This window comes from Poromitra crassiceps (genome assembly GCF_964638095.1).
Source record: "Poromitra crassiceps genome assembly, chromosome: 12".
Classification (NCBI taxonomy): domain Eukaryota; kingdom Metazoa; phylum Chordata; class Actinopteri; order Beryciformes; family Melamphaidae; genus Poromitra; species Poromitra crassiceps.
The window spans coordinates 48,875,161-48,891,680 of NC_139632.1; the positions used below are offsets into that span (position 1 = coordinate 48,875,161).

The window sequence follows — 16,520 nt, forward strand, 5'->3', positions numbered from 1 at the left end:
CAGATGGACTTCCTACTGAATTTTATCAAGCATGTATGATTGAGATTGCAGACTTACTAACCTCCATCTACAATGATGGAATCCGGAAAGGCACTCTACATAGCTCCTTCTACCACGGGGTGATATCACTTATCTGTAAGAAGGGTGACTCACAAGAAATAGATAACTGGAGACATACACTGATGAATACTGATTATAAAATACTTGCAAAGATAGTTATGAATAGATTGAATGACGTCCTAGAAAAAATAATAGAAAAATAACAGACGTGTGCTATAAAGGGAAGACTGACGTGGGACAACTTAGGAATATTGAGAGACATAATTAATAATACAGAGGAGGATTTTGTTTTATCATAGGACTAGACCAAAAGAAAGCATTTGATTTTATTTGAAGGGAATATTCGTGGGAAGTTTTAAAATGTTATGAAATCCACTGAAAAAGAACGCATCCTTGTGTTCTTCTTCAGTGGATCTCAGACTCAGCCCCAACAGTTTTGCAGTGGATTCGGAGTGTTATGGAACTTCTCCCTTTGGAAGCTATCAGCTTTTGGCTCAAGGATAGGCCATTCAATTTTTTTCTAATCTGGAACTCCTTTCTGGACTATATTGGAGAGGATAGGGCCCGGGCCCTTCGGAGTGGTCTCTGCGGACTGGACTGACATTTCTGTTTAGGACTTGATATGTGGTGGGCCTTTATCTATTTATTGTGTCTGGATACCCTGCTGTACCTATTTTTACAGTGTTAACCTTCTGCCTGCTGTAGATGCTCTGTGTGTTTGTTTTTGTTTGTTTGTTTTGCTGTTTTGTGGAGATTGTGTGTGTTGTGTTGTGGGTGACTGGGGACAGAGGACACCTGCCTGGTGCTGTGGCGGGGCTTGCCCTCAGCCCAGGCCCACTGCCCCAGATAGGGCAGTGGACTCATCCTCATCGGAGATCGGCGGATCCTACCCTTGGCCTGGTCTCTGCTACGACACCTACCCCCCGCAGCGGGCCCAGTTTCTGGGCCCTTGCCGGTACGTTTCATTACAGTGAAATAACCCTTCTACTGCACAAGTACCTCTACTACATCTGATCATCGCAGTGGGCTCCTTTCTGGAGCCCTTGCGTGTAAGTGCCGTGCTGTCTACTCGCTAGCACTCTGTTTTTAGCTCCATGCTAAACCTAGCATACACCATCATCAACAACAACAACAGCAGCAGCAGCATAACCGGTGTTCTACCATTACCTTGTATACTGGCAGTGATTTCTCTCCCCACAGCATGCCTCCCCACAACTCACCGGTTTCGGACATGGCCACGGTCCGAGCTGAAATCCTGTCCCTCGAGTCCCTTCTGCATGATGTCCTCCAGAGGCAGTCCCACCTAGCCTCCCGGCTGGCCGATCTACAAAGAGCCGCCGTCCCCTCCAACTCTGAGCGTCCTGCTGCCTCGCCTGCCCCTGGTCCATCCTGGGCAACTGTTGCTGCAAGGCGGAGAAGGACCTCTCTCCCCTTGTTTTCCCCTGACGAGGACATCGAAGCCAGCTTTCCAATATCAAACTTCTTTAGCCCATTGGAGAAGCTTCCTGACCCGGAGGCTGACTGCGCCTGGACGGCTCAGCAACCCCCGGTCGAGGTTCACAAAAAATCTAAGAAGAAGCGCGAGCGCCCGAATTCCCCGACAACCCCACTAACCTCCCAGGGAAAACGAGCTAGATGCGCTAGCCCTCCTCTGTCCCCTTTCCCCATCCCGAGCCCCGCTAGTGCTACGGGTCATCGCACTGTAGCTGGTGACCGAGTTAGCTTGATTAGCTCAGCTACAGCCGTGGCTAGCTCGGCTAATGCTAACAGGCTTTCTCCTGCTCCCAGCATCACCTTTCCGCCGCCTGACTACATTCTAATAGGCGACTCTATTATTAGACACGTAGCCATCCCCAATTGCATAACTTATTCGTTTTCTGGAGCAAAAGTGCTTGATCTAGTTGAATACATCCCATCCATCATCGAGAAGTATCCATCTGCCAACTCTGTCATTATTCACGCGGGCACAAATGATACCAGGTGTAGAGAATCAATCCAATTACAATACGACTATGAAACCCTGGCCGAGACAATCGAGAGTCTAGGGAAGAAGTGCGTGTTCTCTGGCATGATTCCCACTCTCAGGAAGAGCTCGGAATCGTTTAGCCGTATTTTCAGCAGCAACAAATGGCTTCATAATTACAGCGCTGCCTGCGGGTATGAGTTCATTGACCACTACGACTCCTTCTGGAAATCGCCCCGCCTGTATAAACTGGATAATCTCCATCCCAGCAATATAGGAATTGCAGTACTGGCTGCAAATATCTCATGTCACCTAAAGCTAGCCACGACCCATCCCGCCTGACTGCACGATAATCCCCTCAGACTGGTCACTTCTGGTCAGACTCAGCGTAGCCCTCCACTCTGTACAAACCTCAGCTCTAGCTCCCCCTCATGGCCTGGCGGGCTCATTACACCCACCTCACCTCTACCCTTCCCTATCACAACTGGTGTCTCCTATTCAATTCCTGTCCACATCACTGTAAAAAATAACTTTTCACCCACCCCGTTTTTTAGACATGGCAGTAACCCTGAAAACTTTTCATCTTTAAAAAATGTCAATACTCCTCTTATTATCTCCGGTGGTCTCTGGAATTGCCAATCAGCAGTAAACAAAACCGATATAATCTCCGGTCACGCCCTCTCTCAATCTCTCCTCTTTCTCGCCCTCACGGAAACCTGGATTATTCCAGAAAATACTGCCACCCCAGCTGCTCTCTCCTCTGCCTTTTCATTCTCACACACCCCCCGAGCCTCTGGCCGAGGGGGGGGCACTGGGCTTCTTATATCACCTAAATGGACATACACAGTCACCCCTCTTTCCCATCTCTCTCTTTCCTCCTTCGAAGCTCACTCTGTCACTGTATCCCTACCCATTAAACTTAGCATCATAGTCATTTACCGCCCACCTGGTCAGCTTGGTGATTTTCTAGAGCAATTAGACACCCTCCTCTCCATATATCCTGAAGATGCCACACCGCTCATCCTGTTAGGGGACTTCAATATCCCGGCCACGACACTTCAGACCTCTTTGTTCACTAGTTTTTTCTCATCTTTTGATCTCTCTCTGTCCCTATCTCCTCCCACTCATAAAGCCGGAAATCTGCTCGACCTTGTTTTCTCACGCTCTTGCTGCACTTCCAACCTCACAGTCACTCCGCTCCCCGTATCAGATCACCATTTTGTAACCTTCTCCCTTCCCATCTCGCTCCCCATTCCCCCCTCTGCACCTACTCACAACATCACCACTCGGCGTAACCTACAAACCCTCTCACCCTCAGCCCTCTCTTCTACTGTTCTCTCCATCCTTCCCTCAGTAGAGCAATTCTCCTGTCTCTCCACCAACCTAGCCTCCGCTGCACTTCTTTCCTCTCTCTCCTCCGCTCTCGACTCCCTCTGTCCCCTCATCACCAAACCTGCCAGAACCTCCCCTCCTGCTCCTTGGCTGTCCGAGGCTCTGCGTACCAGTCGTGCTGAGCTTCGGGCAGCTGAGCGAAAATGGAAAAAGTCTCTTCTCCCCACTGACCTCTCTGCCTACCACCTCCTCCATTCAAATTTCACCTCTTCTATCTCAGCTGCTAAGTCCTCTTTCTATATCTCAGAAATCCAGTCTTCCGCCTCAAACCCTAGTAAATTGTTTTCTACTTTTTCCACTCTTCTTAACCCTCCACCCCCTCCCCCCCCCCCCCTTCCCTCACTGCCGACGATTTCATGACCTTCTTCACCAAGAAGGTAGATGACATCAGCTCTGCTTTCCCCCCTCCAGTCACCAACAGCAGTTTCTCCGTCACCAGCACACACTCTCCGACCCCCCCCACTGGTCTTGCCTCCTTCTGTCCCCTCTCCCCTGAAGATGTACTCAAACTTATTATGTCCAACCGTGCTACCTCCTGCCCCCTCGACCCTATCCCTTCCTCTCTCCTCCAGGCTATCTCCTCTGATATTTCCCATTTTCTCACTTCCTTCATCAATTCATCCTTGTCCTCTGGTTCTGTTCCCACTCTCCTCAAGACCGCTAGAGTCAAACCACTTCTCAAAAAACCTTCTCTAGACCCCTCCACCACCCATAGCTACCGTCCCGTGTCCCTTCTCTCCTTCATATCCAAAACCCTCGAACGTGCAGTCTCAGATCAACTCTCACTTTATCTCTCCCAGAACAATCTATTAGATCCCCTACAATCAGGTTTCAAGCCATATCACTCCACCGAGACAGCCCTCCTCTCAGTCACTCATGCCTTACATTCTGCCAAATCCTCATCCCTCTCCTCTGTCCTTGTTCTTCTAGATCTATCAGCAGCTTTTGACACCGTAAATCACCAAATCCTTCTCTCTACTCTCTCTCACCTGGGTGTTTCTGGTTCTGCACTTTCTTGGTTCACTTCTTATCTTTCCGATCGCTCTTACCAGGTGTTATGGCGAGGTGCCCTTTCTCGACCCTCCACTCTTACCACTGGTGTACCCCAGGGCTCAGTCCTGGGCCCTTTCCTTTTTCTTTTATACATCAGATCGCTCGGCCATGTGATAGCCTCTCACGGTTTCTCTTACCATTGTTACGCCGATGACACGCAACTTTTCCTTTCTTTCCCCCCCTCTGACACCCAAATTGTAGCCCGCCTTGCCTCCTGCCTCAATGACATTGCAGCCTGGATGTCCGCACACCATCTCAAATTGAACATTGATAAAACTGAGCTCCTCTTCCTCCCGGCTAAAGACTGTCCTCTCAGTGACCTCTCCATCTCCATTGAAAACACTACCATATTGCCCTCTCAAACAGTAAAAAACCTTGGCGTAATCCTGGATAACCAGCTATCAAACTCAGCCTTCATCGCAGCCACCGCCCGTGCCTGCAGATTTTCACTCTACAACATCCGTAGGATTCGGTCCTGTCTCTCAATAGAGGCGACTCAACTCCTGGTCCAGGCACTGGTTCTCTCCCCCATGGATTATTGCAATGTTCTGTTGGCAGGGTTACCTGCTTCTGCCATCCGACCTCTTCAATTAATTCAAAACTCTGCAGCCCGTCTGGTATATAACCTGCCCAAATTCTCTCACGTCACTCACCTCCTCCATAAACTCCACTGGCTTCCCATTCTTTCACGCATCAGATTCAAGTCTCTGGTACTGGCCTACAGGGCACTCCACCGGTCAGCCCCTATATATCTACAGTCCATGGTCAAGCTCCAACCACTGCACAGCTCTCTCCGTACCTCCACCCGTCCTGTCCGTCTAGCCCCTCCATCAATCGGCGGTCGCTCATCTAGATCCCGACTCTTTTCCTCTTTAGCGCCAAGGTGGTGGAATGAGCTCCCCCTTTCGGTCAGTTCAGCTGAAACACTGCCTATTTTCCGTCGGAGACTTAAGACACACCTATTTGGACTATATTTTGGCCCTTCCGGACCAGACCTTTCAGTAGAGCGCTGAAAGCGCTACAGTAGAGTGCTACTTTTTCAGTTGTTGATTGTTCACCGTGCTTAATGTTTGCTGTGTCTTTATTAGTGATACTTTTATAAGTATTTGTTGTTTTTTACCTTGTTCATTGCGTGATATATATATTTTTCTGTATTGTTGCTGATAATGTGTATTCTTTGATTGTATATTGTACTGCACTGTATTGTATTGCATTGTAAGTCGCTTTGGACAAAAGCGTCTGCTAAATGACATAAAGTAAAGTAAAGTAAATATTATGTGTTATCCCATTCAACACTGACTGTTTGCCCCTCTGATAACTAAAAACGTAATAAACATACTTAAAAAAAATAATAATAATAATTAAGGAGGATACCAGGCTGAGTGGGACGAGAACCAGTGGTGGAGACCGAGTGACTGTTCTGGCTTATGCCAATGACGTCACGGTCATAGTAAAAAGTCAAAAGGAACTAGACATTATAAACGAACACCTTAAGACATATGAAGAGGTATCTGGTGCCAGACTGAACCATAATAAAACAGGACCCTGGTGTGGTCTCCATTCAGATATATTGAGGTGACAGGTCAAGGGACCATTTGGAAAATGGTGATGGCCGTTTTTTCCCTCGCCAAAATTTGGTCTGACTTTGAATAATTAGTTATTTGCCCCCCTTCCTGACAAGCTAGCATGACAGTCTTGGCCTCATTGGAAACCTTAGGTTGTCCAGTTTCAAATGATATCCCTACCTTTGACCTAGCTCAACATTTGAGCGTGCCACAGTCTCTGAAAGACAGTCTCGGGGACAAGAACAAGTAGTGGACACCGGGTAACTGTCCTGGCCTATGCCGATGATGTCACAGTCATAAAAAATCAAGAGGAACTATTATAATAAATAAATACCTTCAGTTATACGAAGAGGTATCTGGTGCTATACTGAATATATGAATATAATATATATAAATATAATATATATAAATATATGAATATTTATGAATTATAAACTATAATTTATTTTATATGGTTGAATTGATTGATGCACTATGTAAAAAACAAACAAAAAAACTATTATTTTGATATTTTGACTGCATAACTTGTATCTGAATAATTTTCCAATAAAGCCATTTAAAAACCTGAAAGACGCATTCCTGCACGTCTCATAGGGGTAATAAAACATTGAAAAAAAACACATTTTGGACAGTTTTTTTTTCTTGGGATCATCACAATCTTTATTTTAGAGGTCCTATGGATGCCAAAAATCCAGACTAGGAAAAAAAATAAGGGGGGTGCGCATGGACCCCCTCAAAAGTGCCCTACTAACAAGCTCATGCTCCATAGGGTTCCATTGCCGTTGCCACCCAGTGATGCAGTTTGTTTACCAAAATGCTGCTTGGCTGATCCCTTATAATGTGCTTATAATGTGGGCAACAAACAGCAAATGTCTAGCTACAGAGTTATTTGTAATATTATTACAATACAAGCAATAGCACATAATATATTATAATTCAGAGACACACCAGGGGACATTGATGATAGCAAAAGACCATGAACAAGTCTTACAGAGCCTGTGTTGTCTTCTGGCTGCCACTTTGACGTCATACATCATTCAAATTTGAAATATCCCGCGTTGTAAACGTTTTTTTAGTAGAGCTAAGTAGAGCATGAATGAATGAACAAACAATGTGTGAAGATTTAAACAGAATACAGCAGACTATTTCATGGTATTTCAGCATGCTGAATAATTCGGTAACACTTTACAATAGGTACACAAATAATGTGCACATTATGTTTGAGGCTTTATCATAATACTAATTGAGCATTTTAACAAACAATTCCTTAGAAGTATAATTTTGGCACCAAGTGCAGCAACTTGTCATTTTAAATAGCATCATTGCTATAATAATCTATAGCTCAAAGTCGTTTTCCAATTGGTGCCAAAGCTGTTAGTTCTCGTATGCAAACAGACAGCATTATAAAAGCTTTATGATAGTAATAACATGAGACTTTATAACTAGTAAAGATAAAAGGAGAGCTCTTTGTAAGTGAGTGGGTGGCTCTTAAAAGAGCCGTTTGTTGTGGAGACAAGCTGGAGCAGGTTACTTCTTGGCGGCCTTCTCGGTCTTCTTGGGCAGCAGCACCGCCTGGATGTTGGGCAGCACGCCGCCCTGAGCGATCGATGGTGACTCCGCCCAGCAGCTTGTTGAGCTCCTCGTCGTTGCGGACGGCCAGCTGCAGGTGACGGGGGATGATGCGGCTCTTCTTGTTGTCGCGGGCAGCATTTCCAGCCAACTCCAGGATCTCAGCGGTCAGATACTCGAGCACCGCCGCCAGATACACCGGGGCTCCAGCACCGACACGGTGGGCGTAGTTTCCTTTGCGCAGCAGCCTGTGGACACGGCCGACCGGGAACTGGAGTCCAGCACGAGATGAGCGGGTCTTTGCCTTGGCAGAGTCTTACCGCCGGTTTTACCCTGTCCACTCATTTTGCGTGTTTTCTTTGGATTTAAGATAGAATCAAAGAATGAATGGCAACAGTCGGGAGCCCGGGTTATATCCCTCTCGAGCTGCTTGTTCATTGGTCAGTTGCAGCTTCGCGATCCTCGACCAATCAGAAGATTATTGGTGTCAACCTAACACAGCAAATAACACTTTCGCTGCGCAGGTTTTTGGATTTTCAAAATAAAACTACTGAGAAACCGAGTGTTGATTTGAGCCATATAAACAAGTCATTTTATTTCAAAGAACATCAGTGTAAAGTCAAATTTCAAAATAAAGGTCACAAAGATAGGAACTGAAATACATGTTTTGTCATGTTCTGTTCATATCCAAATTGTTTTATTTTTATTAGAAAGAAAATTGATTGAGCAGTAACTGCAAATGGTAGACAGATCACAAAGTCTGTCACAATACGATATTGATTAAATTCAGGGGTCTGCAATATTATATCTTATGCTCATTTAACACCATCAGCACATTAACTACAACATGTAATACCTCTAACATGTTATTAAGACTTTGTAACACTTGTTAAGGGTCTTCATTCCCCCAGATGCAGATACCCTGTATAGAACTAAAGGAGTAATACATTTATAAAATGCATGATTGTGTTGCAACAGCAATGTATGAGTGCTTTATTATTAAATAGACTCACTCAACAGCTGTAAGCGCACTTTTTGGGTTGCATTATTTCATTGCACTTTTTTAAAATTGTTAAATGAAGATAAAGGGAATACTCTTAGTGAATATGGAGGTGGCTCTTAAAAGAGCCGTTGTGTTGTGATGTACCAGGGGAGTTTAAGTGCGCTCTCCGCGGATACGGCGGGCCAGCTGGATGTCTTTGGGCATGATGGTGACCCTCTTGGCGTGGATGGCGCACAGGTTGCTGTGCAGTGTTTTGGATTTTCAAAATAAAACTACTCCTGAGAAACCGAGAGTTAGAGAGTCAAATTTCAAAATAAAGGTCACAAAGATAGTAATTGAAATACATGTTTTATGCTATCCGAATCGTTTTTGAAATCTTTCATGATCTTTTTAGATTTTGTTTTTATCTTATGTGTTTATCTTTCGTATGTGTCCTTATTAGGGATAATAATAATAATTGATTGGATTTATAGCGCCTTTCTAGACACTCAAAGTGCTTCACATAGCAGGGGAGGGAACTCAACTCAACATGATTACATGTCATGGGTAAATTGAATCTTCAATCAAACTATTTATAAGCAGTCCGTTAATGATTCATTAAACATTAATTAAATATGTATTACTTGTTGACAGTTGATTTGTTTATTTAGACGGGACAGTGCAAAATTAATGGACACAAAGAACATAATCAGAGTATAAAAATTGCATAAAGATTTAGCATGAGACTCGAGCACGAGGCTCGAACACGTTGCACATGGCACAAGGCTAATTTCCATCCGTAACACTTGTAAACTTGTATGTGTTAAGAATCTGATTGGCCCAATTATAAGCAGTACCGGGCCTGTAACGGTGAGGCTTCTTGACGCCGCCGGTGCCCGGGGGCTCTTACGGGCAGCCTTGGTGGCGAGATGCTTCCTGGGAGCCTTTCCTCCGGTGGATTTACGAGCGGTCTGCTTGGTTCTGGCCATGCTTCAATTTCAGCTCTTCCTTCTTGACAAATTTGGGATTTGACTGTTAGACATACACAATAACAGTTATTTTGAATTCATCTGATTCATAATTTCAACTCATGTTAAAACCTGTATGGATTTATGTTGAACCAGAGTAAAATCTAGACTCCGCCCTCAACATTATCACTTGATTGCTGTCCTTAATTAACATCCATTCATGTAATCCCCCACCCCCCCATGCCCCTCTCTCCTGATAGCTGTCGTCAGAGCTTCATTATAAATACTGACAGAGAAGTCAGATCAGTTCAGTCACTTCAGAGTTGAGACAAGACCAGAACCTCACTCCAGACCAAGGATTCTCCAAAGACCTTTCCTCTCCGGATATTTACAATGGCTTCTGCTAGGTAAGTCAACACTGACTGGACTGAGTTGAAAAACTCCAAGGAAAGCTTGTTTTCATATTTGGTAGCCCGGGTCATGTTCATAAGCTGGTTGCGAGCGGCCTGTCTGTCTGTTTGCCTGTCTGTCTGTCTGTCTGTCTGTGTGTGTGTGTGTGTGTGTGTGTGTGTGACTCTGTCTATTTCTGTTTTTTCTGCCTCCACACTTGTGACATTACTGAGTTTTGGATAAGGCCTAACTTGAAACTTGTCTGTAATTGCAGTGCTGCACACCGTCAATACTTGATTCCAGGGACCCGCTCCGCAGGTATGTGGCAAAAATCTTTACATTTTTCAATATTTTCCTATTTCAATGTATGAACACCACCAACTGTTTTTTTGTTTTTTCATTAAAGGCTGATGGAGGAGTTGGAGAAACGCAAGCTTTATGTTAGCAATGTACCAGCGTCAAGAGCAACAGATGGGCCACCCAGGTCACAGGCCGCTGAAACTCAGACTGACCAAGAGGCGGGACTTAAGGCCCAATTATACCCCATTTTCATCCGTAAATAAGGGCGTCCATTTCAAACGGTGTAATTGTCACTGCCCACATACTTCCATGCGTCTTTTCATGTTGGTATCATGTTAAGCAATACATCCACCAGTGGGCAGTAGAGAGTCAAATGCATGAGTGTGTGTGTGGTTTTCCTCCGTTTCATGCGTATCCGTAAGCTTTCAGATGACGGACAGAAAACGGACGAAATGAACGCAGAGTACGGACAGAAGGCTCTGTCCGTCTCCGTCTCCGTCTTTAACGTTGAGTATAATTGGGCCTTTATACACAGCATGAGGACCGTGTAGACTCAACACACACAGCCTCTCTCTCTGTCCTGTTGAAATGTGGCGAAACTTGTATTTTCTCTTCCACATTTTAGGGATAAAAGACAGCGATCGGAGCAGTTTTGAAGTCTAAATCTTATTCGAGATGTTAGATAACTTGTTTCCTTCCGAAATGGAGTCGTTTTTAGCAACGAGGAGACTTTATTTTTATTCAGGGGAGCTTCAAACCTCTCCATTACCCGGTCACAGTATTCTACTCGCAGTGGGATTTCCTCACATTTTGACTCATAAAATGGTTGAATATGCTTTACATTCCAAACAACACTAGTTTTACAGTAAGCAGAGATGTCTGACGAGGGAATACAAGTCAAAGTACTGTAATGCTGCTATTAGTTTTGTTTTAATCGTCAGATTTGTGGTGTCGGTAAACACACTGAGGCAGGCGGTGACTTAGGTGGGAGAGATCCTGAGGCATTAACTTTGTGACTCAGGTGAATGATGCAGTCATGATCAATGGAACTGAAAATATGTTTTTGATGTTTGATGTTGATGTAGGCCAAACATGTATTTTCTCCATTCGAGATATGTAATATATGATTGTCAAATAAACTTATACCGTGCTATCCAACTTGCTGTGCTTGAGTCCACTAGAGTCTAGACTGAAATAGCCTATCATTTTGCATTTGACGTTTTCATACTAGCACTGTGGTAGTATAATATTTCCATGAGTAGGCCTACTCTTTACAGCCAGGCTGTGCTGGTCTTTGAATAACAGGCCTTATTTTCCACCTTCTATTGTTGTGTTTAGTTCTGTAATAATGTGATGATACTGCTCACTGTCCGTGTGAGGAATTAAATTAATTATTAATTAAAAGCAACCCATTGCATCACACACCTATTCAACTACACTGAACACAACCCCCATAATACAGAGACATGACTTCACATTGCTATAGCCTCCGACAGTAGCCTACTATTACGAGTCAAGAATGCACAACTTCAACATGAATGTTCCAGCTGAATGCTGTTGTATTTCTCTGTCATGTATATCGTCGGCCCATGGTCCCTCACTGCCCTATTTGGGCCATAATGCAGTCTCCTCAGTATCCTTTGCAAGATATTTAACATTTGTGAGTGGTAGGCTGATGTACTTTATTGCTGTCTTTGTGCAGTGAGATGGGGATGACAGTATCATCCATAGATCCTTAGTTCCCAGGCTGGCTGCTCAGTGTATGATGTGAGGACTGGTGAGCTGGCACAGGCGCTGACTTATCTATTCTTAAAGGGTGTTGTTAAACTGAATCAATCAATCAATCAATCTGAATATATCAAATACAACTGGATGGAAATACTCAGTATTTAAACTGAGAATTATAGGTAGGTAGATAGATATAGATAGATAAATATATAGCTTTATTTGTCCTCAGAGAGGAAATTATTTTCCACAGAAGGTGCGTACATAATACAAACATGTAGGACATAAAAGGTACAGGGTTGTACAAAGTACTGATGTACACTGTACAGAAACACATCAACATGAGACTAAACACAGACATATATTGACATTGCACACCACATAGTAACTAGAGTGTAAGGCATTATAGAAATGAAAATAGTAGACCTAGAATTCATTTCTAGTATGAGCAGAGCATTATGTAATTGCTTAGCATTTTGGTAAATTAGTTTACTTTTCAGTTGTAATTGTTTAAATAGTGAGGAAGACGAAAAGATAAGAAAGAAAAAACAAAATAAAGAACTTTGTAGCTCCACACAACAACAACTTGTGGTTTTCAGTCTCATACAGTATGTCTGGAAACAGAGCACACCTTCTTTCATCTTTGCATGAGCAGGACAGGCAGTGAAGCAGCCAACTCTGAGTAAAATCATATACAATATCAGGACTGTTAAAAAACTGTATTCTTATTCTCAATAGGAGAGAGATACTGTTCTGTCATTATTCTGAATAGATTCTGGTCAACAATAGTATTCTATTATATTCTATGTCATCACAATCCATTTCATTTTCTTTTCTCTTCCTCTTTGAATATCTTCAGATTTTGTGATTTATGTTACTGGGTAACAAAATGTCTTGTTTTCTGTTTTTGATTCTTTGTAATTGCTAAGTGTTGCTAATGTATGCTTTGGCAATGTAAGATGCACCTTATCATGCCAATAAAGCCCTTTGAATTGAATTGAATTGAGAGAGCGAATTGAGAGAGAGAGAGAGAGAGAGAGAGAGAGAGAGAGACAGACAGACAGACAGACAGACAGAGAGAGAGAGAGAGATACAGACAGACAGACAGAGAGAGAGAGAGAGAGAGACAGACAGACAGACAGACAGACAGACAGAGAGAGAGAGACAGACAGACAGACAGACAGACAGACAGACAGAGAGAGAGACAGACAGACAGACAGACAGACAGACAGACAGACAGACAGACAGACAGACAGACTAATATCTTGTTCCGGCTTTCTGATGTCTTTAGTCTTGACAGGGTATCTTTGGGTTGTCTACTGTTGGTCAGGATAAAAGAAGACATTTGAGCAGGTCATCTTGGGCTTTGGGGGGGAAAAGGATTGCCATTTATGGTGACATTTTATAGACCAAACGATTAATCGATTAGTCTAACATAATCGACAGATTAATCGATAATGAAAATCATCGTTAGTTGCAGCCCTACTCAGCATTGGCAACGTGTCCCACATTGTCCCTCACAAACATACTCTTTGTCCCACATTTGGTTTGCTGGGATCTGGTCACCCTATTAATACATTATGAGAGCGTGGTTGATCTGTCTTCTGTCACAGGTGTAAGGAGGTAGTGAGGGATTTGAGCTCACATTGAGCAGATATCAGTTAGAGGCCTATCAGATTTGTCTATTATGGCAGATATCAGTTACTAGAAACCCCGCGTGCTCGCCAGCTTGGCTGCTCTACTGGCATGCGGAGTACACAATTTGCTCAACTTTGCATCACTGATGACATCACTCACTGATGACATCACATTTCAGTGACCATCACCCATCACTGATGACATAGCCACAGAGTCTGGAGTTACTTCTGGTGTTGTTGCTACGCTACGCTGGGGATACGAGGCTCGCTCTCTTATGGGTTAAGCCCACTGATGCCAAACTCAATCCAAAAACCTGTTTTACTGTTGTCTTGCTTGTCACTAATGGCCCATTTCCACCGCAGGTAGTAGCGCGATCCCGCTCCGCTCGACTCGATAAATGGTCTCATTCCACCACTAAAAACTATCCCAGCCCGGGTTGTATTGGGGTCGAGTCGTGCTACTTTTCGTACCTGCCTCGTCGTGGTTCTATTCTGTGAACCCGGGTTCATACGGTGACGTGAAAACATTGTTGACGACTGATTGGTCAGGCAGAATCGTGTTTACTCTGTCTACTGACTGTCAATGCAATGCTGGCGGCTGCATACCAGTTTAGTGGGCTTACCTTCTCTTCTGTTATGTCTATTTCCATCAGTCTTTTGTGTTGCTGCCTTCGCCTCCGGTGAAATAAAATCATGGCGGGTGTTCAATTGTCTGAGAGAAAAAAGTCTGCTGCTCAGGGAGCTCTGTAGCTGAGTGGAGGCTGCAGCGCTCCGCTAGGCCGCAGCGGGTGTTTGGTGAAGCCGCGGTCTTGCCTGGTGAGAGGCCGCGGGGTACAGGCTTCACTCTGTTGCGCCTCTCCCGTCCCCGCACAGCACAGCGCATGCCTGTGAGTTTGACTAACTACAAAGTGATATCCATTCTCCTGGCCGATTGTCACATTTGCCCATGTACACTGTAGGTCATTTAGAGGCACCAGTATTTCATAAACAGTTTAAAAGTTCTGTGGATGGATTTAATTGTAACTTTATGTTATAGCCTACTTCGGCTATAGATGGTTTTAACTTGACAAAAACATTCTAAATTGAACCCCCGCTCACTTCCTGTTGCAGTGTTTGCTATGGACATAAAAGAAAAAAAAACATTCAAGTGCAGGACTGACCATTCCGTGAAAACCGTCTATACAGCTGAGCAGCGAAATCAAAAGTAACGATGTTCGAGTAAATATTTCTGCAGTTTGCCGAATGCTGAGAAAAAGGAAGTGCTGTTGGGTTGCGCTCTGGTGAAAACCGTCTATAAGCGAAGGACAGATATGCGGTCGCTATGACGACCAGCTGTGGGCGGGGGTGGGTCGGGGCAGATGATCCGCGGTGGAAGCAAAACGTCCATCGGGCCGAAACGATTAGAGCCGAGTGGTGACGAGCTGTGCAGGGCAGTAAAATGTGGTGGAAATGAGCCATAAGTGCGCCTGACTGCTATGACATCATGACTTTAGTCTCTGTTATGAATCAGTGGGGTCTTTTGTAATATTCGGGCTAAAAGGCCGAAGCTCAGACCATGTACGTGTCTTGTTTATTTACAAAATTCACAAGAGTGACCTTATGAATATTATCAGATGTGTCTAGTATGGGAAAAAAAGGCTAGATGTGTCCAGTATGGTTCACACAGTAGATGCCTCACATACTGGGTAGGGGAGAAGATGGACGCATCATGGGAAATGGAGTTTCCAATCAACATAGTTATTGTAGACTGATTCACTGCAACTGGTGGATAAGGGTTTCCAGCAGCAAAACATGTCATAGGAGCGGATTGCTCTGGTGTGCAGGTAAGGTTAGGCATTTAAACAAATAGCAACAACTCACTTTAAATGTAGGTCAGTAGATAGACATGTGGCTTTATTTTGGTTGATGACCCAGTATTTGGAAGGAACACCATGAGCCATGTCGTGCCATTATGAAATGGCTTTTACATGGCGGTCAGTGTGACACTATCACATATTTAGTCCAACGGCAACGCTGGAATCTGCTCCCACTGGATATTAAGTAGGCCTCAAGTCAAAGCACCTTTAAAGTTAAACTTAAGAGGTGGCTGCTAGATAGGGTTCCTGAGTAAGGGACTAGGCAGAAATGGCGTATTGTATTAATTAGTCTTCTTTTGTTATGCTGTAATGTTTTAGTACTAGATAGCCAGATTTTATTATGAAACTACAGTATGTGTGGTGCAATGTCTGTATATTTAATGTACTGTATGTCTAAGACCAAGGACCACAACGGAATTAAGTTTTTTATCTACTTTGTGTTATCCTTGATGCCTTTTTGGAATTGCATGTACATTTAATGTATGGCATTTTTTTTTAAACGGATCATCAAATAAATCTATCTATCTATAATCTATCTAACGCTACAAATTCCATGTAAAAAGCATTAATAATCTGTTAGTTACAGAGAGGGTGAACAATGATTAAGCTCTTTGTGGAAGTAGTGTGTGGCCCTTAAAAGGACCTTTGGGTGGCTGTATCTACAAGCGGTTTACTTGGAGCTGGTGTACTTGGTGACGGCCTTGGTGCCCTCGGACACGGCGTGCTTGGCCAGCTCACCGGGAAGCAGGAGACGCACGGCGGTCTGGATCTCCCTGGAGGTGATGGTGCGACGCTTGTTGTAGTGAGCCAGGTGAGACGCCTCACCGGCGATGCGCTCAAAGATGTCGTTGACAAAGGAGTTCATGATGCCCATGGCCTTGGAGGAGATGCCGGTGTCGGGATGGACCTGCTTCAGCACCTTGTACACGTAGATGGCATAGCTCTCCTTCCTGCTCTTTCTGCGCTTCTTGCCGCCCTTGGCAGCGGTCTTGGTGACGGCTTTCTTGGAGCCCTTCTTGGAGGCGGACTTCGCGGGTTCAGGCATGCTGACGACTTCTCG

At 44.3% G+C, this 16,520-nt stretch overlaps 3 pseudogenes across 3 annotated transcripts in view; all 3 read right to left on the reverse strand.

Moving 5' to 3' along the window:
* LOC310786564 (histone H3.2 pseudogene) overlaps positions 1-16,520 on the reverse strand; it is a 383,278-nt pseudogene that overhangs the window by 37,724 nt on the left and 329,034 nt on the right. The gene's annotated exons all lie outside the window — the stretch shown is intronic.
* LOC310786372 (histone H2A pseudogene) lies at positions 7,561-7,947 on the reverse strand (annotated as a pseudogene). The gene has a single exon. The product of its transcript is annotated as a histone H2A pseudogene (transcript).
* Positions 16,131-16,505, reverse strand: LOC310786434 (histone H2B pseudogene; annotated as a pseudogene). Its single transcript has one exon. The product of its transcript is annotated as a histone H2B pseudogene (transcript).